The sequence below is a fragment of the Muntiacus reevesi genome, chromosome 15 (genome assembly GCF_963930625.1).
Source record: "Muntiacus reevesi chromosome 15, mMunRee1.1, whole genome shotgun sequence".
NCBI lineage: Eukaryota > Metazoa > Chordata > Mammalia > Artiodactyla > Cervidae > Muntiacus > Muntiacus reevesi.
In genome coordinates this window covers 5118476-5141038 of record NC_089263.1, presented here as the reverse complement: position 1 = coordinate 5141038, position 22563 = coordinate 5118476, and the positions used below count along the sequence as shown (strand labels likewise).

Genomic DNA, 22563 nt, shown 5'->3' with positions numbered 1-22563 from the left:
AGCTGAGCTATTTCAAATCCTAAAAGATGCTGCTGTGAAAGTGTTGCACTCAATATGCCAGCAAATTTGGAAAACTCAGCAGTGGCCACAGGACTGGAAAAGGTCAGTTTTTATTCCAATCCCAAAGAAAGTCAATGCCAAAGAATGTTCAAACTACTGCTCAACTGCATTCATTTCACATGCTAGTAAGGTAATGCTCAGAACTCTCCAAGCTAGATTTCAACAGTATGTGAATGGAGAACTTCCAGATGTTCAAGCTGGATTGAGAAAAGGCAGAGGAACCAGAGGTCAAATTGCCAACATCCACTGAATCATAGAAAAAGCAACAGAATTCCAGAAAAACATCTACTTCTGCTTCATTGACTACGCTAAACCCTTTGACTGTGTGGATCACAACAAACTGTGGAAAATTCTTCAAGAGATGGGAATACCAGACCACCTTATCTGCCTCCTGAGAAATCTGTGTACAGGTCAAGAAGCAATAGTTAGAACTGAACATGGAACAATAGATTGGTTCAAACTTGGGAAGAGTACATCAAGGCTGTATATTGTCACCCTGCTTATTTAACTTATACGCAGAGTACATCATGAGAAATGCTAGGCTGGATGAAGCATAAGTTGGAATCAGATTGCTGGGAGAAATATCAATAACCTCAGATATGCAGATGACACCACCCTTACAGCAGAAAGCGAAGAAGAACTAAAGAGCCTTTTGATGAAACTGAAAGAGGAGAGTGAAAAAGCCAGTGAAAAACCTGGCTTAAACTCAACATTCAAAAAACTAAGATCATGGCATCCAATTGCATCAGTTCATGGGAAATAGGTGGGGAAACAAAGAAAACATTGAGGCTTTATTTTCTTGGGCTCTAAAAGCACTGCAGATGGTGACTGCAGCCATGAAATTAAAAGATGCTTGCTCCTTGGAAGAAAAGCTATGACAAACTTGGACACAGTATTAAAAAGCAGAGACATTATTTTGCTAACAAAGGTCTATACAGTCAAAGTTATGGTTTTTCCAGTAGTCATAAATGGATATAAGAGTTGGACCATAAAGAAGGCTGAGCTTTGAAGAATTGATGCTTTTGAACTGTGGTGTTGGAGAACATTCTTGAGAGTCCCTTGGACTGAAAGGAGATCAAACCAGTCAATCCTAAAGGAAATCAATCCTGAATATTCATTGTAAAGACTGATGTTGAAGCTGAAGCTCCAATACTGTGGCCATCTGATACGAAGAGCTGACTCATTAGAAAAGACCCTGATGCTAATGCTAAGAAAGATCGAAGGTGGGAGGAGATGGGGACAACAGAGGACCAGACGGTTGGATGGCATCACCGACCCAATGGATGTGAGTATGAGCAAGCCCTGGGAGCTGCTGATGGACAGGGAAGCCTGGCGTGCCGCAGTCCATGGGTTCCCAAAGCGTCGGGTATGATCGAGACTGAACGACAGTGCTAGAGATGCAAGAGACACGGGTTTGATCCCAGAGTCAGATAGGACTCAAGCAACTTAGCACACATGCATGTAAACATATTAGAACTCCAATCTTAAATCTGGATTGAAAACTGAGGATGGTTGCTAAGAGTCAGACTTGACTGAGCGGCTTCACTTTCACTTTTCACTTTCATGCATTGGAGAAGGAAATGGCAACCCACTCCAGTGTTCTTGCCTGGAGAATCCCAGGGACGGGGGAGCCTGGCAGGCTGCCGTCTATGGGGTCGCACAGAGTCGGACACGACTGAAGTGACTTAGCAGCAGCAGCACCTTTAAGTGCAGTCTATTTACTATAAAACATTCTCCCACAACTTAATTTTAAAATTATCAAAAAAGAAGCTGTTAGTAATTTACACCTTGTCTTGTAATAAAAAAAAGATGACTACTTCTTTTAGAAAGTTTTTATATATAACCTCTACATTAAATTCGGAATACAGGAAAATAACGACTTTCATGATCAATATATAAAGTAAAAAAAAAAACTGCTTTTCTATGAGAAGCTAATAGTTTCCTAAGTGACTGGAATCTCTCAATATGGGGCAACAATATGCCTAATGCAACAATAGGTTCAAATCTGACCAAAGGCTGACAGTTACTTCCTCTCTCTCTCCATTTACAAGGATGCTGTGATTCTTAAGGCAGAAGCTGAGGCACTCTAAACAAAGGCTGCTTCTGAGATTCCAGTCCCTTCCCCCAACTAATACAGCATTTATTTTGTCCAGAAAAATAAAATGGGTCTGGGTCTGGTTAGACTCTACCAGAAGCTGGGAGGGGGAGGAGACCGTGGGTGGCAGTGTCAAGGTTTGGAAAGGCTGAAAAGATGGTGAAGGTGCTGACGGCCCAGAACAGGAAAGGACAGAGGTTCCCATCATCCATGTCCACCGCCAGGGCCATCGCCCCTGGTCAACTCTGATTTCAAGAGCACCTCCCAACCCCAGAGACAGAGAGAGAGGGAAGGGCATGCTCCAACACCGTGTCCTGTGCGAGGCACCTTCCCTTCGCCCTACTGGTTCTATTCCTCCCCCTTCTCCACACCCATACATGCTGCAGGAGACCTGGGGTGGGGACAGGCTGCTCTTTCCAGGTTCAGGAACTGTTCCTTCTACCTACCTGCAGGCCGAGAGCATGTACTGACAGTCACCAGGCCCCAGGGAATGCCGTCCCTTGCTCATTTCCTTAGAACAAGTTTTAGCGGCCTCAAAAGCACTTGCAAGGCACATAAGAGCAGACTGCATGCCCGGGAGTTTCAGATACAGTAGTTCTGGGATGGGGTCCCCAAAGTTTTATTTCCAACAAGTTTCCAGGTTACTGCTAAAATGCTAAGAACACTTAGACCTTGTCTCATGTTTGTAAATTGACCTCCTATTAAATTCTTGTTGGCAGAACTCTGATACAGGTCAGGTAATATTTTTCTTTTTTTTTTAGCATATAGAAAAAGCCTGCTAATTAACTTATAAAGACTTAAAATATATGATTAAGGCAATACTTAAAAGTGTTTTTCTCCCAAAGTGCTATATTGGTAAGAGCCTGGAATCTGGGGTCTACAGTCACACGTCTCCACCACATCAGGGTTATCACAGGGCAAGCTACCACCTAAGCCTCATTCTCCTTCCATGTTCAAGGACATGACAACATTGGAAGGGTTACGTTAAATGTGGCTGTCTCCACAGTAACCCCCAGGGCACGTCTGTCAGTGTTTCCCGTGCCCCAGCCGGCCCTGTTAGACAAGACAACACAGGGCGGACGGACTCCAGAGCCTGTCCCCCGACTCCTTTCTGTTACAGCCTTTGCACTTGTATTTATGGTGTAAAATGGCTAAAGGAGAATGGACATGATGGGAGAAAAAACAATGCTCCTCCCCCATTTTAAGGGGGTGGCAAGTTAAGAAAGGCACAAATAGAAAGGCACAATAGAAAGGCACTGTTTACCAGATTCTTTTTTTTTAAAATCAAGGTATATATTGACATATAACATTATATTAGTTTTAGGTGTACAACATGACACTCTCATCTATATATTGCAAAATGACTACCATGATATATCCAATTAACATCCATCACCAACATTTCAAAAAAGTTTTGTGTGTGGTGAGAACTTTTAAGATATGCTCTCTTAGCAACTTTCAAAGGCAATAGTACTGACTATTAACCAACTTTCAAAGGCAATAGTACATTAGCAGTCCACAACAATTTTGGCACCAGGGACTGGTTTCATGGAAGACAATTTTTCCACAGACTGAGGGCTGTGGGGGGATGGTTTCGGAAGGATTCAAGTTCATTTACTGTGCACTTCATTTATTATTACATGGTATGTAATGAAATAATTACACAATCCACCATAATGTAGAATCAGCAGGAGACCTGAGCTTGGTTTCTTGCGACTGACAGTCCCACCTGGGGGTGATGGGAGACAGTGACGTGTGCTGCTTATGTCCAGCCTACTCCATAATCTCGTCGTGGTTGCCGTCATTGCAGAAAACACCGCTTCACAAAGAGAGGATGCTGGAAACAGAAGCAGGCTTTTTAGTGCTTCTGTGGCAATTTCAGGATATTCTGCCTTGAGTTTAATCCAGAACATGTGGAGATCTGAAGTTGTCTCAAACATACTTTTAAGGCCACTGTAATTTGTGACCTCAAGCAGTTAGTTGATCTTCTACTTGCACAAAGTCAATTCACCTGGCTTATTCACAAAAGGGTCACGGATCCATTCCTTCCCAGTTCAGAGGTCTTTTGTGGTTGGGAAGTAATGCTGACTCTTTTGAAAGCTGACACAGGTGATCATGCACCAGCTGGGAGAAAGAAGACCCTGATTTAGTTTCTTTCAAAATCTCTGCTAATGTTTGAAATATGTCAAAACCCCCAATGTTTGGCTTTGAATGCAGCCACTTTTTCTGCCAACTTGAACACACTGGTCCTTTTCCCTATAGTGACCAATTGAGTTCACTGAGCAGGTTGAATATGTCACACAAGTAAGCAAGGTTTGCAACCCATTCTGTGTCACTGAAATGTGTTGCCAGTGGTGACTGTTTTTCTAAAATAAATCTCTGGAGCAGCTCTCGTAACTCAAAAACTCTGGCCAGTTACCTAACTTTAGAAAACTATCTGTGTAGAAGAGAAGACATATAAGCTGTGTCCATCTCCTCACATGGCTATGTGAACAGACATGAGTTAAGGGCATGTACTTTAATGTGATTAACAATTTTAATCACATTCTACAAAACATGTTAAGCTCAGGTGGCATTTTTTGGCTAGCCAGCATTTCTCTATGGATGACACTGTGTGAAGACTCACAGTAAGAGGTGACCTCTTTGACCTGATTAGTGAAGCCAAACAGTCTTCCAGTCACGGCAGCCACGCCATCCGGGCACATACTGACCCAAAATGACCAATTCGGTTTCCTCGATATGTAGTCATTTAGTGACTGGAATAGTTCTGCAGCTGTGGTGTTGGCTGGCAACAAAAGTGCACATAACATTTTGTTATGCACACCCTCCTGAAAATATTGCATGAAGACAAGCTTTGTTGCCTTGTTGTCAACGCTGGTAGACTTGTCAACATGGATTACATGCCATGGCGACTCGTTAATCCTCCCTAATAATTGTGCCTCAGAAGCCTCTGCTGTTTCATCAGTTCATCTAGCTACGGTGTTAGTCAAAAGAGGAACATGTGCCACCTTTTGAAGTGAAAGTGAAAAGTGAAGTCACTCAGTCGTATCTGACTCTTTGCAACCCCGTGGACTGTAACCTACCAGGCTCCTCTGTCCATGGGATTCTCCAGGCAAGAATACTGGAGTGGGTTGCCATTTCCTCCTCCAGGGGATCTTCCCGACCCAGGGATCGAACCCGGGTCTCCGGCATTGGAGGCAGACGCTTTAACCTCTGAGCCACCAGGGAAGACTTTTTGAATTGAAGCCTCTCCTAAAAGTTCAGGACAATGTCCTTAAGCGGCGGGCAAGATCAGCTCTTCACCAACAGGAAAGGGCTTCTTAGCTTTAGCGATGTTGTCAGCCACTAAGAATGATGCTCTCAGTGCAGACACATTTGATGAAGTGGTGGCCTTCAATAATTGCCTCTGTTTTTTGTATTCATGTCTTTTTTCTTTTGGAAACTCCAAAGACTTGTCTTTTAATGCAGACTGCATGGTCTCCAAGTGGCAAAGCATTTTCCAGTCTCATGGCTTCGTTGAGTAGCCAGTGTCTCCACATATGATACAAAGTGAGCGTGGAGAACATGAAGCACCTGATGCAATGAACCCATGATTTAAGTGGAACTCAGTGTTTCTTCTAAATGCAGCTTTCCTTTTGCTGACAGTCTTAGAGTTTTCTGCTGTCTCATCATTGAATCTTTCCCTCTTTTCAAACAAACTCTCCAGTGATGTTTGTTTTTCACTCATGTTGGCTAGGGTTAGCTTGTGGGCTTACCAAAACTGTGACTAAGACAAGTGTGTAGAGTAGGAAAGAGGGCACAGACAGAAGTGGTAAATAAAATAACGGGCAGGCCATGCGCAGACTAAAATAAGTATCAGATTCTGACTAAAATCCTGCCACCAGATACAGCTGTACAGTTGAAGTATATCAGCTCAGTTATCACTAGAAAGCCTACCACCAGATGTACTTTAATTGTCACTTGCCACTCACTGCTGGGTTTTGATGAGTCTGCAAGCAGTTGACTTATTATGGCTCTGTGCAGTCAAACCTCTCTGCTACTGATAATCTGTATTTGCAGCCCCTCCCCAGCTGGAGGCATCACCGCCTCAGCTCCACCTCAGATTGTCAGGCATAAGACTCTCATAAGCAGTGTGCAACCCAGATCCTTTGCACGCTCAATTCACAGTAGGGTTTGCTGTGTGAGAATCTAAAGCCACAGGTGATCTAACAGGAGGTGGACATGAGTGGCAATGCGAGAAATGAGGAGTGGCTGCAAATACAGATGGAAGACAGAGGAAGCTTCCCTGCTCGCCTCTTGCAGTGCAGCCTGGTTCCTAACAGACCATGGACTGATGACAGTAACGGCTCCTGGCCCAGGCGCTGGGGACCTCTGCTGTACATTACAGCTCCACATCTTATTTATTTTATAACTGACAGTTTGTAACTTCAGATCCCCTTCACTCATTTGCCCTCCACCTCCACCCACCCCTCCAATTTCTAACAAACACCAATCTGTTTTCTGCATCCATGAGCTTGGTGTTTTTGTTATTTTCTTTATCCATTCATCCATCAACACACACTTAGTTTCTATAAACAGTACAGCAAAGGAATCAAGTAGTAAAATGCAAAGATAACCCACAAAATGGGAGAAAATATTTGAAAGCCACATATCTGACGAGAGGCTGATATCCAAAACATATAACGAATTCACATAAATTCTGTAGCAAAGAATCCTCCCACGTCAAAAAACAAAAAGCTGATTAAAAAATGGGCAGAGGATCTGAACAGACATTTTTCCAAAGACATACAGATGGCCAACTGGTAATACTAAAAGATGCTCAACATCATTAGTCATCAAGGAAATACAAGTCAAAACCACAATGAGATATTACCTCATACCTATTAGATCAGCTGTTTATCAAAAAGACAAGAAATAACAAGTCTCGGTGAGGATATGGAGAAAATGGAACCCTTGTGCACTGCTGGTAGGAATATAAGTGAGTGCAGTCTCTACAGAAACCAGTATGGAGGGCCTCAAAAAAACTAAAACTAGAACTATTACATGAAACAGCAGTTTCACTTCTGGCTATTTATCCAATGGAAATAAAAACACTAACTTGAAAAGATACATACTCCCCTAACATACTCCCCTATGTTCAATGCAACATTATTCACAATAGCCAAGATATGGAAGCAACCTGAGTGTCTATTAAACAGATGAATGGATAAAGAAAATGTGACTTATCTATAGATACAGATATTAATGTTCAGTCATTAAAATAAAAAAAAAGATGAAATCTTGTCACTTGTGACAACGTGTATGGACCTTGAGGGTAGTATGCTCAGTGAAATAAGTCAGATAAAGAGAAATACCATATGATCTCTTTGACATGTGGAATCTAAAAAAATAAAATAAATAAATAAAGTTCCCCGGTGGTGCTAGTGGTAAAGAATCCTCCTGCCAATGCAGGAAATCAAGAAAAGTGGGTTGGATCCCTGAGCTGGGAATCCCCTGGAATAGGAAATGGCAACCCACTCTAGTATTCTTGCCTGGAAAATTCCATAGACAGAGGGGCCAGGCAGGCTACAGTCCATAGGGCTGCAAAGAGTAGAAAAAGACTGAGCACACACACAAATAAAAACAACAACAAATTCATAGATACAGAAAAGAGACTGGTGTTTGCCAGTAACAGGGGGTGGGGTGGTCAAAACAGGTGAAGGGGGTCAAAAATAGTCATGGGATGTAATGCACAGTACAGTGACTATAGTTAACAATATGTATGTATTGTACATCATTCCCATTGCTTAAAAGTTCTCATCACACACACACAAAACCTGTCTATGTGAGGATATGCATATTAACTAGACTTACTGTAATGATCACTTTACAGTATATACAAATATTGAATCATTATGTTGCTCACCTGAAACTATTATGGGCTTCCCTACTCACTCAGCTGGTAAAGAATCTACCTGCAATGCAGAAGAACCAGTTTGATTCCTGGGTTGGGAAGATTCCTTGGAGAAGGGATAGGCTACCCACTCCAGTATTCTTGGGCTTCCCTGGTGGTTCAGATGGTAAAGAATCCGCCTGCAATGCAGGAGACCTGGGTTTGACCCCTGGATGGGGAAGAAACCCTGGAGAAGGGCATAGCAACCCACTTCAATATTCTTGCCTGGAGAATCCCATGGACAGAGGAGCCTGGTGGGCTACAGTCCATGGGGTCACAAAGAGTCGGACACAGCTGAGTGACTAAGCATAGCTCAGCTTCAAATATAATGACTTTCTCCAGCAAGGTTAGGTCCTCCTGATACCTAGCCTCAGTCCTCTAGAATCACTATCGTCTTACAGAATATGTCACAACTGTATTATAAATGATCTGTGCAATGATTTCTAAGACTCCTGCTTTAAAGAGGAGTCTGGTTCAACACTTCTTCCCCAGCTCCTAGCAAAATGCCAGATACACAGTAGGCATTAAATATTTATTGAATGTTTTGATGGCTGAATATTGTTTCAGTCAAGTTCTCAGAGATCTATTAACTTCATTCATTTGGCGTTCATTAGTAATATGTATGTCTGAAATAATCCTAAAATCAGGTACAAAGTTCATTTTAGTACTGTTTTGATCTCAAAAAAACTTTTAATTGCTGTGTAACTTTTAACTTAAAATACAATAAAACTTTCATGTCAAAAAATAAGTTATCCATAGCAGTATTATCCATAGTAGGGCTTGAGTTCTGAGCTCATTCTATCTTTACTGTGTTACCTAACAGTGTGCTCAGTGTGCTGGAGCTGCACACGTTGAGTCACAGTAAAGGGCGAATTAAGACTACCCTGAAGGGGAAAAAAGACTGATGAGGCTTACAATAAGGAAGCTCGAGAGCCAGCAGTTAGCTTCCTTCCTTTCAGCACTTTTTACGTCAGGACTGTAAGGTCAAAGTCTATAAAGAGGAATTTCTATATCCAGCCCCTTCCCCCTTTCCTGCCAGGTACTGCTGAACAAAGTTGCACTGGAAGGCAGATGACAGACTGTCTGGTGGCTGTATTAACATGTAGGTCTCAATTTCCCCGCAGTCACAAAAACGGTATCTGCTGTCATTCATGGAATAACGTGCTCTCTCTGTATCATCAACACCGCTGAATTTAAGGGCTGAGACACAGTCTTCCGGGCAGTGATTCTTGACTTCAGTCACACAGTGAACTCACTGGAGCACTAGGAAAAATGCTTGAGCCCTAGGTACCAAGTAAGTCAGAGTTGCTGCAGTGGGGCTTAAACATTTTTCCAATGATCAAGTACTCTTCTATACCGGGTAGAAACTCAATTAAGACTGAGTCAGGGTTTTATGGGGGCTTCCCTAGTACCTCCACTGGTAAAGAATCTGCCTGCAATGCAGGAGACCCTGGTTTGATTCCGGGGTTGGGAAACCCCCTGGAGGAAGGCATGGCAACCCACTTCAGTGTTCTTGCCTGGAGAATCCCCATGGCCAGAGGAGCCTGGCCTAGTGGGCTTGAAGGGCTGCAAAGAGTTGAACACAACTGAGTGACTGAGCAACTAAGCACAGCAGGGTTTTATGAACTAAAACATCATAAACGCTGATCTGGAATTACTTCATTTATCTGTTGCAAAGTTAGTGTTTCCATTTGTGTGAATTCAATATCACCTAATTGGATGCAAAGTAAAGTATGTCTGGTGAAATCTAATCAAGTTTAATTTGCTAAAAATATTATGCAATTTAAACTGCTAAATCAATGAAAAGTTATAGTTTAAGAATAACCAAATCTGAGATCACCAACACAATAAATCAATTTAGAATTATCCAGTAGCACATTCTATGAAAGCATGGTATGCCATGTTCCCTGATTGTGATAGAATTATCTCTCAGTAATCTTGCAAACTGTTGCAACCTGAACAAAGGATTTCAAGTGAAAAATAAGTGACCAGAGAAAAGAAAAAGTTAGGACACAACTCAGATACAAACTTCTGTTAAGAAGCTCGCAGACCTTTATGTCATGGTTGAAGCAACATTTAGCAACAAACTGAACTGCATGGGGCTGATGATACTGTGAGACTGAACACGTCCTCCACAACTTCACAGATTTATTCATTTATTTTATTCTTTTTGGAATTCAAAACTGCCTGATTCTGTAGTCAGTAAACTTTATAAAACTGAACTTTATATATAATTTACATTCATACTAGTAAAATACCACTGTCTGTAACAGAGTTTTTTTTTTACACTGGAGTCCCATTGCTAAGAAACCTGAAAATCATTGGCCCAGATAATTCGTAAGCCTCTATGCAATTCCAGAACCCAAGAGTGCTAGCGGACGTCAGGTAGCAATCTGACTTTCCAAGATGGAGGCAGCAGTTATTTAGGCAAAATGTATAGATAGTCTAGAAACTCATGACACAAGTTGGTTTTTTTTTTTTTTGGCCATGCCATATGGATCATGGGATTTTAGTTCTCTGACTAGAGAATGTGTAGTCCAAACCCCCGGACTGCCATGGCATCCCTCAGGGCACATGTATTGTTGAAAGGGTCTGAAGACAAAAAAGGAGCATGCAAAAATAAAGTTGGCAGTTGTATTGAAGTTTAGGTATTATAAGCTGTTGTCCAAACTTTCTGTGATGTTATTTGTTTTTATAATAAATCAGGAAGAAATCATAAGAGAATTGAAAGATCAGAAGTTGCTAATGTATCATACCACTTAATATGTCTGAATATAACTGGTTTCTAGAGAAATTAAATTTTTTTGAATTGGAAATTATACACACAAAAATATGTAGTAGCCTTCAAAGTAGTTTTTTTAGGAAGCGTAATCTCCAAGTAGAGTATCATTGTTCCACGCACCTGTTGAAATCCCTTTGGAAACTGCTTGCAGTCCTGCACATATTTCTTTGAATATACAGTTAGATACTATACTTCCTGGGTGGGTTTGGTTAAAAAAAAACAGAAGTTTCAAAAAACTTATCCTGTATAATTTGTAGCCTGGCTCTTAGTAGTATATAACTTCTACTTTTTTTCTAATTTAAGCAAATGTTTAGTAAGAACGTTCTTTCAAGAATTTGTATTTTCTGAAAAGCCTTACACAGAACAAGAGAAGGAAGTCTTTAGGGCTACCAGTGTGACTATTAATCACTGATCCACACTATTTCAGTGCCTTCTCTATCATGCATGATGGTTCTCAATTTATAATACGTCTTTTCACTCTCCTCCCCCTACCAAGTCTTTAAGGGTTTTTCCTAAAAGGAGTTTCTGCTTACAATTTCATCAGCAGAATTGCTGGCCAAAGGGGTATATTCTTTAAAGGAGAAATAGGCACATGTTCACACAGATAATAATTGTGTAGTCCTCTATTAAAAAATATTTTGCCTTGGGATTTCTCTGGTGGTTCAGCAGTTAAGAGTCCAAGTTTCCACTGAAGGGGGCATAAGTTTGATTGCTGGTCTAAGAACTAAGATCCTACGTGGCGTATGGTGCAGTTAAAACAATAAATAAATAAAAAACTTTGCCCTTTTCTACATCCATGTCATTGCAAAGAGCTGGACACGACTTAGCAACTGAACAACAACACATACACACTAATTCCTGACAAGTCAGTTTCTTTCGGAGGCCTTTCTCCCTCTCTGGAGAGTCCTTCTCAGATATCCTTGCTCAGTTCTTCTCCTACAATCTTTTCTGGGTAGAAACTGGTCCTAGGACCCCTCAGGGGTACCAAAATCGGTAGATGCTTAAGTCCCTTATTTGCATATAAATAACCCAGGCACATCCAACAGTGGTTAGATCAGAGAGAAAGCAAGGGAATTCCAGAAAAACACCTACTTCTGCTTCACTGACTACTCAAAAGCTTTTGACTGTGGAAAATTCTTAAACAGATGGGAATACCAGACCATCTTACCTGTCTCCTGAGAACCTTGTATGCAGGTCAAGAAGCAACACTTAGAACTGAACAGGAAACAACAGACTGGTTCAAAACTGGGGAAAGGAGTATGTCAAGGCTGTATATTGTCATTCTGCTTATTTAACTTATATGCAGAGCACATCATTCAAAATGCTAGGATGGATGAAGCACAGGCTGCAATCAAGATTGCTAAGGGAAATATCAACAACCTTATATATGCAGATGACACCACTCTAATGGCAGAAAGTGAACAGGAATTAAGGATGAGGGTGAAAGAGGAGAGTGAAAACCTGGTTTAAAACTCAACTCTGAAAAAACTAAGATCATGGCATGCAGTTCCATCACTTCATGGCAAATAGAAAGGGAAAAAGTGGAAGCAGTGACAGACTTTATTTTCTTGGGCTCCAAAATCACTGCAGATGGCGACTGCAGGCATGAATATAAAAGATGCTTGCTCCATGGAAGAAAAGCTATGATAAACCTAGACAAAGTATTAAAATGCTGAGACGTCACTTTGCCAACAAAGGTCCATCTAGTCAAAGCTATGGTTTTTCAAGTGGTCATGTATGGATGTGAGAACTGGACCTTAAAGGCTGAGCTTCAAAGAATTGATGCTTTTGAACTGTTGTGTTGGAGAAGACTCCTGAGAGTCCCTTGGACTGCAAGGAGACCAAACCAGTCAATCTTAAAGGAAATCAGTCCTGAATAGTCATTGGAAGTATTGATGCTGAAGCTAAAGCTCCAATAATTTGGTTACTTGATGCAAAGAGTTGACTCATTGGAAAAGATCCTGATGCTGGGAAAGACTGAAGGCAAAAGAAGAGGGAGGCAGAGCACGAGATGCTTAGATAGCATCACTGACCCAATGGACATGTATTTGAGCAAACTCTCAGAGATAGTGAAGGACATAAAAGCCTGGTGTGCTGCAGTCCACCGGGTTGCAAAGAATTGGACACAACTTAGCGACTGAACAATAACAACAATGCACATCCTCCCCTATACTTTACATCATCTCTGGCTTACTTAGAATATCTTATACAACGTAAATGCCATGTAAATAGTTTTTAAGTTGGTGGCAAGTTGAAGTTTTGCTTTTTGGAACTTTCTGGACTTTTTTTCTTTTTACAAATATTTTTGAATGGAGGTTGGCTGAATCCACAGAAGCAGAACCCATGAATACAACAGATTGTAGTCTCTTTAATGTTTCACAGTCTTTCAATGTCTCAATTAATATCTCTATGCTAACAACTCCAGAAAACACAATTAGGTTTAGCTCTCTTCTGGGGTCCACTCTCAAATATCTAAACGCCAGTGGACAGCTCCACTTGGAATTTTCACAGCACCTTCAGCACAAACTCAACTCACTCTATGGTCTCTCAAAGTTGCTATCTCAGTATATGGCACCTGTATCTCCTAGTCACCCAAGCAAGAAACCTGGCTATCCTCCCAGACCCTCCCTCACTTCACTTCTTTCCATCCTTACTGCCACTGTGACTGTACACCACTTCTACCCGGGAGAACCACAACAGAGGCCTTGCCAAGTGGTTATATCCTGGCCCATCCGACATGCGCTTCCTTCTGAAAAACGTCTCCACTTTGATTCAGATAAAGTACAACTCCCTGAACATAGCTTGGCATGCCCTTCAAGATCTGACTCTTGGGTCTTCTTATGTCTGTGCCCCACAAAGTTAGCTCCTGGTTTTCTCTGAGGGCCTCAGAAATTCTGCACACTTTAAGGATGACTTTTCTTGGCCCATTCTCCCTAAAATCATACTCAGCCTTTCCCCTCCCACTCTCAACCTTCAAAGAGAAAACCTCCAGTCTTGGGGAGCCTATCACATATCCAAGTCAGGATGAAAGGGCCTGGCCAAGTGCTCCCTCAGCCTATACATAGTATTTCTCTCACTGAATTGTCTGTAATAATTTTCTAATTTGGTTTCCGCACACTTGACTATGAGCTTCCCTGGGTAGACCTGAGCCCAGTTTGCCTACCTAAGCCAATAAACAGCTCATGTAGAAGGCAGCAAAATGAATATTCTTGATAAATGAATAATAATGTACAATAAAATACCAGGATAGCAATTTGAAATGTTTGCAGTGACCCCCATCTGCCACAAAACACCTTAATGTATTTATTACATAAAAGTAGTTGATATGTTCAAATACATACTTTTTTAAAAAATTAGATAGGGTTTTCTTGAGGACACTCGTGGTAGCCAAACGTCTGCTGTACTGGGTGAGTAAGTTTAAGATAATGTCAATTCTTGCCTGGACTACCACAACAGTCTTTCACATCTGCAGTAACCTCACTCTCAGCTACAGTATTCTCCACTGAGCAGCCAGTGATCTTTTCAAAACATAAATAGATCTTCCTGACCACCTGCTACAAGGTCCTACAAGATATGCAGGCTGTCGCACACCGTCCACTCCCACAACCAACTTCATTATCAGTTTCTTTGCTTGACTAGCTGGCCTTCTTTCCTGCAGTTCCTAACAACGTCACAGATTATTCCAGCGTCAGAGAATTTGCACTTTGATGTCTCTGCCTGCAAAATCTGCCCCCCTCCCCCAACTCAGATCTTGGCATGGCTGAGTCTTCCTCACTCAGATGGCGAGTCAAATATCACTTCCTCAGAGACCCTTCCTAGCTAAAAGAGCCATCACGTCCAAGCCAAGCTCGACCCCATCCTCATCTGATAAATAATTTCGTTGTCTGTCATTCTCTTTGCTAAAGCGAAAGCTCCTCGAGGGCAAAGGATTACATATATCTTGTTCGCTGTTGTCTCCCTGACGGCAAGGACACTGACCAGCTTAGGATAAATACCTGGTAAGTGAAAAAACGCACTTAATAAAAACGGCCATCTCCCACATTTTCCACTCTTTCCCCTTTCATTCGCCGGAATTCTCAAGGGCCGCTGTCTTCGCAGGAAAGTCCTTGAAGCGTCACCGCCAAGCCACAGTGTCCTCTTCCGCGCGAAGCGAGGCGCGCCCAGCTGGGAGCTAACGGAGCCTCAGGCCTTGGAGCGGAGCCTGCCTAGGAGCCGGCGCTCGCGTCCGAAAAGTACCGAGGGCGGCGGGACGAGGAGCGCCTCTCCTCGCTTCCTGGGGACTGACACCTCCTCAGTCTTAAGCCCTGGAACAGCCTCTCATCGTCCGCACAGCCGCTTCACCAGTCGCCGAGCGTAGCGACCCTTCCCAGTTACTTGCTGGGGATCTGCCCCAAGCCACGCCACCTCCGCGTTGCCTTTCGAGCAAGCACCGCCCCTTCCGGGCCACCGTAGTTCACGGAAAGTACAACGCGCTGCCTCCTCCCGCATGCGCAGACGTCCTGTTCGGCGTATAGTGTCTCTTAGCAACCGCGTGGAGTCCCTTCGCCAGGGGCGGAGCGTTGGGAGCCACGACGTGGGGAGGGAGTGAATGTGGCCAATCAGAGGCGACTCCTAGCTTCGCTCGGCACGCCTCCTCTAACTGTCGCGAATACGCAGGCCGCTTTACGGCAGGCAAAGGGGTGGGGGCTGCTGGGGTAAGGAGGAGAGAAGGAAGCAACCAACCAACCAAGTCGCCCCCACCCCCCACCCCCACCCGCCTCAGACCTGGTTTACGGCTCCAGGCTCCGGCTCCAGTGCGGCCGCTGATTGGCTGCTGCGAGCTTGGTCCCATCCCAGTGACCCCAAAGTGCTGGAGGGAGGGGGCGGGGGTGGCCCGGTGCAAAGTGCATCCCGAAAGCCCCCTGCCTGGCGCCCCGGCGGCCGGCACTCCGGGCTCCCTAAGAGCCCGGCCCTCGCCGCCCCGAGCCCTCCCGGGCCCCTCAGTGGCCGGGCGCCCCCGTCCAGGAGCGCGGCAGCCCCCTGCCCCGAGCGCCCGGACCGGGGCTGCCCCCCGCCCGCGCCGGGACTTCTTCCCTGCACCCCTGCCCCAGGCTGCCCGGCGGCCGCCGCCGCCGCCTCCGCCCGGCCGGGCCGTCTGGATGCTGGCAGGCTGGGGCCGGGAGGCGCCGCGGAGGAGCAGGGACAGCCGGGTCCGGCCCTGCCCGGGCTATTTCCTCAATGGAGAAGTTGGTGAGTGTGGAGACGGCTGGAAGAAGGAAGGGAGGCAGCAGCTGAGGAGACAGGTAAAAGTCGGTTACCCCTCTGAGGGGAAGGGGCCGGCCCGGGACGGAGGGGAAGCCTGCCGCTTCCTGCCGGCCCGCCCCGCTCTCTGCCCCGGGGCCCCCTCCGCCCCGGCCCCGGGGCTCTGCCCCGCTCACGAGTCTCTGATTTCCAGGTGTGAGCTGGCTGGGGGGCGATCCACGGCAGGAGAGGGTCTGCCCACCCGCCCGAGCAGCCGCGGAGCTCTGACCAGCTTCCACCGTCAAGGTAACGAGCCAGCCCTCCCCTCCCCCATTGTTTATTCCTGGCCCCTACCTCATTAATCGGTGCTTTCTTTTCTGGATAGTTACCTGGCAATGCACCCCTTTCCTGGCCTCTAGCTTTCCAGCAAAAACAAAAACGCTGCCCGTGCCCCAGTCTTTAACATTTTAATAACTTCTCTTTCCCAGGACCTTATTTTACCCCCTTTCCCTCTGAACAGTGTGTTTCCATGTGTTGCATTTATCTTTTGGTACACTCCACCATTTACCCTGCTCAGAGACTTTGAGACCTTTTTGTAGTTCCCCCTGCCCCTCTTATTCTCATAGGAATTCCCCAATTCCTTGTTAATTGCTTGTTAATTCTGGATGACTCTGCTTTTTAATTAAACCACAATTTTCTGTTTTCTCCTCTTCTTTGCTATCATTTTTCCTCTACCACCATCAGAATATCTCTTGAGTTACCTCACAAGAGTTGGTGAAGGAAGGTTCAGTAATAGCTTGAAATTTGTGAGTTTCAGAAAATAATGTGACTTTTTTTCCTATAGTAAAAAGTGAATTTGTGTACCTTAATAATGTGAATGATGTGAAAGCAATACTCTCCTGAAGCACTTATGTATAATTAACTCTTTGGACCTTTGTGTGTTTCTGTGTGACAGATGTGTACGGGCTATGAAACTTATAAAAAGATCATATTTGCTATATCTCAGATTTTCTAGTACTTATGAAACTTTACACAATATCTCGTTAATCATCTGACGCTCAGGAATTTAAAAGCAAAAGGATGTTTTGATATGTTTAGAATGTAGGGTTTTATTTTGGCACTTTTTCATAAGATTTCTCATTTTGAAACCCTTATAGAGAATTTGTTAGATTGAAATTTAAGCATCTGTATTTTGTTACCACCTTAGAAAATACACTAAAGGTAAGTTTAGGACATTCATTAAGTCCTAAAGAGGGGATATGAACAGGGAAATCATGTAAGAGTTAATTCAGAAATGAGCCAAGTGAATAACTTCTGTAACATCCAATAACAGGAGTATAAAGTCGCTTGTTAATCTCAGAGTTATTTTAATATCACAGGTTTTTTAGGGAATTTTACGTGCAAAGAAGTGCTTAAAATAGCAAAAATTGTTAGGAAATCTTTGACTTGTTCTCTTCCTCTGGACTTTCTGCCTTCTGGATAAAAAAATAGTCTCTTACCTGATTCTTCTAATTGTCAAGGTGCAGCCAAGGGCTTTGAGGGTTTGCGTATTCTTGAGACCTACAACTGGATACCAAAATGAGAATGTATGCTACTGAATGGGATTTAGAATCAGTATTGACTAATGACTATTCCACAGTGAACATTTAGGGCACCTTTTGTACCTACATGTAGAGTGCATGTGTGGTCAGCCATGTCCGGCTCATTGCGACCTGATTGCCTGCAGCCCACCAGGCTCCTCTGTCTATGAAATTTTCCAAGCAAGAATGCTGGAGTGGATTGTCATTTCCTTCTTGAGGGGATCTTCTCCACCCAGGGATCGAGCCCACATCTCTTGTGTGTCCCGTATTGGCACGCAGATTCTTCACCAACTGGGAACCTGGGAAGCCCCCTGTACATGTAGGGTTCACTGCATTTCACTAAAAGCTAGGTAGAAGGCAGTTTTCATTATTTAAATATGTGAATCCAGAGAAATGCCTAATGATTACTTTAGACCTTTTAAAAAATTGCTGAAATACTTGAAGCATGTTTTTAAGGTAAAGATGAATTATATATATTTTCTATTCAGGCCTTCTCAGTTAAATGTTTTTCTGCTTTAGATTGAACTCTAGCATGTTTTCATTTCTGAGGAGTTTTATCACCTGTGCTGAGTCAAGTATATAAGGTAAAGAGAGAATACTGCTTTCCTCTCTGTTCATTCTAATTTCTTAACTATTTCATTGATCCTCTCAGCTTTTGGTGGTTCTTCTAAGATTATGGAGTATATATAAATTGTCAACATCTGTTCCTAATATTAGCATGATTGAGTGTATTTGGTCTAGATTATGCCAGACATTTAATGTGAATATTGTGTTACCAAAAAAGCCTATTGACTGGTTTATTTTCTTCAGTCTGGTAGTTAACTTTGTGTTAATTCTATTGTCAGTCACATGGTTTTGAAAAGAAAAAAAATAAACACTTTTTTTGGTAGCTAAGTAAGATTTATGAGCCCATAGGGAGAACCTCTGATTTTTTTAATTGAAGTGATGCATTTTGAGTATGCTGTGGCCAGTACTTATTGCCTTCATACCTAAAGTGATGCCATTCACAATTATGTTATAACACATACAAATACCGCTTTATTTTGTTCACATTTAACTTTGATAACACAGAAGTACATATGATTGCTAAAAAGTCTGTAAAATCAGGTCGTTTGTGTAAGCATATCTAATACCTGACTTTCAACTTTTTCACTTCATCTTCAACAGAAAGTATGCCCTACATAGAAGACTTATCTCCTTTCTCATAAACTTAGGTACTGACATGAGGCTGCTAAGATGGTAAGGCCAGACATAGGTTAAAAAGATAAGGTTGACAAGATTTCATCATTTCTGATACTTGTGATTTATACTTGGAATTGAGTCGAAGTAAGTGAACTACAACATTTCCTCTGTTGCCTTGTCCTCATTTTGTTGGTCTGTCTGTTAGAACTTAGGAAGCTTATAGAAAAGTTGTACATGATAATAAATGCTTGCTATATGGAGGCCCAGTAATTTGGAGGAAATATGAATACCCTCACTTGTTTTGGAACAGAAACACTGTGGTGCTCAGCTGAGTGATACTAAAATACACTTCTACTTCATTTTGGGTTCCAGGCTTTTGGTTATATGAGTCCACTTCATCAACATCCATCTCAGCCATGTTACATGCTTTGGGCATTGTAGTGTTTCTGCATCCATCTTCCCTCTTGGGACTTGTGAGCTATTCATATTTTTTGGGTTTTTTTTTTTTTTTCCCCTTAGAGCCAATATCCTTGGAGTTACTGATTTTATTTCCTTACAGCCTGTATCTCTGTTTATTCTGCAAAGAAATGCTTATTTCTTTTTTTGAGTAGCAAGCTGTTACCTTGTTTCCAGTTCGTGTGAAATCTGAAAGCACAGTTCTAATTTGTGTCCCTTAATCAAAAAATGTGTGGACTTTCAGTGAAAGTAATATGCAAAAGCTATTAATGACTAATCATTTATGCCAAAGGAAATTGGGGACATGTGGGCAAATTTGGTGCAAGTATGTAATTTAGACAGATCTTAAATATATTTTGCTTTATAGCTATTTTATTCTTTATTCCATGAATATAGATTTCTTTTAATTAAATGAAGCAAGAAGCTTTGGTTTTAACTTAATGAGGTTCACTTGACATCTGTATGGAAATTAGATGGCATTTAATTCCTAAATTTGTAGCTTCTAATATGGTCAACATTGTGAAAGCTTGGAGGCCTAGATTGTTTTCTTTTTTTAGAAAAGTGTAAAGTAGAAAAGATGAATTTGTAAAATTTAAACACTATTAACATTGGGCAGTAAAATCTTTTATAAAAGTGATATACATTGGGAAGCAGTTCATTTTGATATATAATTCTGAAGTCTTCCTTGTTAGTATGTTGGTTTTTTTTTTTTTCCTTTTCTGACTGAAACCTAGAATGGAATTGCTAAAGATTGCACCCTCAGAGTTTTAGTCATTCTGAGTCAACTTACATTGTACATATGTTTACTTAAAAAATTGCCTCCTTCACCATATTCTTTTATAGGTGACTCCATGAGCTATCAGATTTTCAGACTTGCACTTTTTGAGGGGAAATAGATTTTTTCCATCTTATCTTTGGACTTCCTCTGTAGTTTTTAATAGGTAACTTTACCACTGAATATTACGTTTACTTTCTAAGTTCAGTAGCCTTTTTCCCTTTACTTACACATACATGGATGGTTATACTCTATTAAATGCAAACTTTCCTAAAATTACACCGTGATGAAATTAAGTTGTTTGATGCTTTAGACTATTAGGATACTTTGGTAATAAGTCTTTGGCCTTCATACTTTAAGCAGACAGGAGTCGTGTGTGCATGGTATGTGTGTCTATGTTTTTTTTCCCATAAAGACTGACGCACAAAGTGCTTTTTTTGCTTTAAACCTGTGTTTTTGACAATACAAGACTTTGGTATTGTCAGAATAAAGAAAAATGATCTTAACCATTCTACGATTATTTGACTCATTTGAAGTATGCGAAAAACTCTATTATAAAGTTCTCTCCAGGGATAATACCAGTGGCCAAAGACTCATAGTATGCCAGGTACTATAAGGTACTCAGTACACCTTTGTTTGTCTGATTGGAATAGATGATGTGGGATTATCATGAGTTACTGTTGTTTGTACATCTTGCTTATAGAGAGGAATAATTGAGTCACTTTGACTTTTAGCACAAAACCTTTCTTGATATTAGTAATAAATTAATGCCATTTAATATTCTCTTCAACTCCCACCTCACTTGCCACCCCCCACTGTATCTGCTGCCTTCATGGAAGTGGTGATGGGTGTATGGAAGGCAACAATAACAAAAACAGGGACTCTTAAAGGCTCAAGACTGAAAAGTCATCTTCACTTTTCTCAGGAGGACAGGGGTTACCGAGGAAATACTTATAAGTAAGGCATCCGGTGGTGTTCATTCTTGAAATGGAGATGTGGATCACATGGAGAATAATGACATGTTCTGTGTGGAAATGCTGCAGGCTCATCACTGACGACATTAGTTTGCATTTTTTATTTTAGTACAGTTTTAGATTTGCAGAAAAATATTGAAGGTGATACAGAATTCCCATGTATTATACACTCGTCTTCCCCTAATTAACATCTTACATTAATAGACACATTTTCACAATTATTGAACCAGTATTGAGTAGTTTTGTTAACTAAAATCCATACTCTGTTCAGATTTCTTTAGCTTTTACCTAATAACTGTTCTCTGTTCTAGGATCCCGTCCAGGATATCACATTCCATTTAGCTGTCCTGTCTCTTTAGGCTCCTCTTGACTGTGACAGTTTCTCAGATTCCTTTGTTTCCTTGTTTTTGATGGTCTTGACATTTTGAAGAGTTTCAGATATTTTGTAGAAAGCCCCTCAATTGAAATTAGTCTGTTATTTACCTCATGGTTAGACTAGGGCTGTGGGTTTTGGGGAGAAGGAGCACAGAGGTAAATCGCCATTCTCATCATATCATACTAACAACATGGTGTGGAGCTCTTGATACTGGCCATAATTACCTAGCTGAGGCACTGTTTTTCAGGTTTCCCACTGAAAAGTTTCTCCCCCCGCTTCATCCTCTTTGAAAGGAAGTCACAGTTAAGGAGAAAGGGGAGTTGTGTTCCACCTCCTTAAGGGTAAAGGGAGGGGGTCAATCAGTTGCTCGTTATCAATACAGACTTACTGTTACTTGTGTGTAGTTTGGGTTAGTATCTAATAGTACTTTGGTTCTTGTTCGATTTGTTCCACCTTGACTATTGAGAGCTCTTCTAGTTGGCTCCCGTATCCCCTTGACATATCACACCCCCCGCCTCCATCTTTGCATTTTTCTTGGAGTACTTCCTTCTCTTTTGGCACTGTAAGATGCTCTAGGCTCATCGTCTATATTTCCTGCCCAGTTCCAGCGTCAACCATTTCTGTAAGGATTGTTGTTGTTCTTTTGCTGAGTTGTGTCTGTTTGTGACCCCAAGGACTGCAGCACGCCAGGCTCCTCTGTCCTCCACCGTCTCCCAGAGTATTCATGTCCATTGAGTCAGTGATGCTGTCTAACCATCTCATCCTCTGCCGCGCTCTTCTTTTACCTTCCATCTTTCCCAGCATCAGGGTCTTTGGCAGTAAGTCGACTTTTTGCATCAAGTGGCCAAAGTATTGGAGCGTCAGCATCAGACCTTCCAATGAATATTCAGGACTGATTTCCTTTAAGATTGACTGGTTTGATCTCCTTGCAGTCCAAAGGACTCTCAAGAGTCTTCTCCAACACCACAGTTCGAAAGCATCAATTCTTCAGTGCTCAGCCTTCTTTATGGTGCAACTCTTACATCCATATGTGTTGTTGTTGTTCAATCTCTGTCGTGTCCGACCCTGCGATCCCCTGGACTGCAACACACCAGGCTTCCCTGTCCTTTACTATCTCCTCGGCTTTGTAGT

General features: G+C 42.3%; 2 protein-coding genes across 7 annotated transcripts in view; one reads left to right on the top strand and one right to left on the bottom strand.

Annotated features, from left to right (window-relative positions):
- The window catches only part of LINS1 (lines homolog 1), a 29300-nt gene extending 14010 nt beyond the window's left edge, over positions 1–15290 (bottom strand). The window contains exon 1 of one of the 2 annotated variants that reach the window (XM_065906604.1): positions 14865–15290. The gene's annotated coding sequence lies outside the window, so the exon portion shown is untranslated. The remainder of the gene's footprint in view (positions 1–14864) is intronic. The other variant, XM_065906605.1, reaches the window with a different exon arrangement.
- A 379-nt stretch (positions 15291–15669) lies between these two features.
- Positions 15670–22563, top strand: part of ASB7 (ankyrin repeat and SOCS box containing 7) — a 54702-nt gene continuing 47808 nt past the window's right edge. For 3 of the 5 annotated variants that reach the window (XM_065906330.1, XM_065906329.1, XM_065906326.1), the window contains exons 1-2: positions 15670–16151; positions 16304–16395. The gene's annotated coding sequence lies outside the window, so the exon portion shown is untranslated. Of the gene's footprint in view, positions 16152–16303; positions 16396–20551; positions 20700–22563 lie in introns of all 5 variants that reach the window. The other 2 variants (XM_065906327.1, XM_065906328.1) reach the window with 2 other exon arrangements.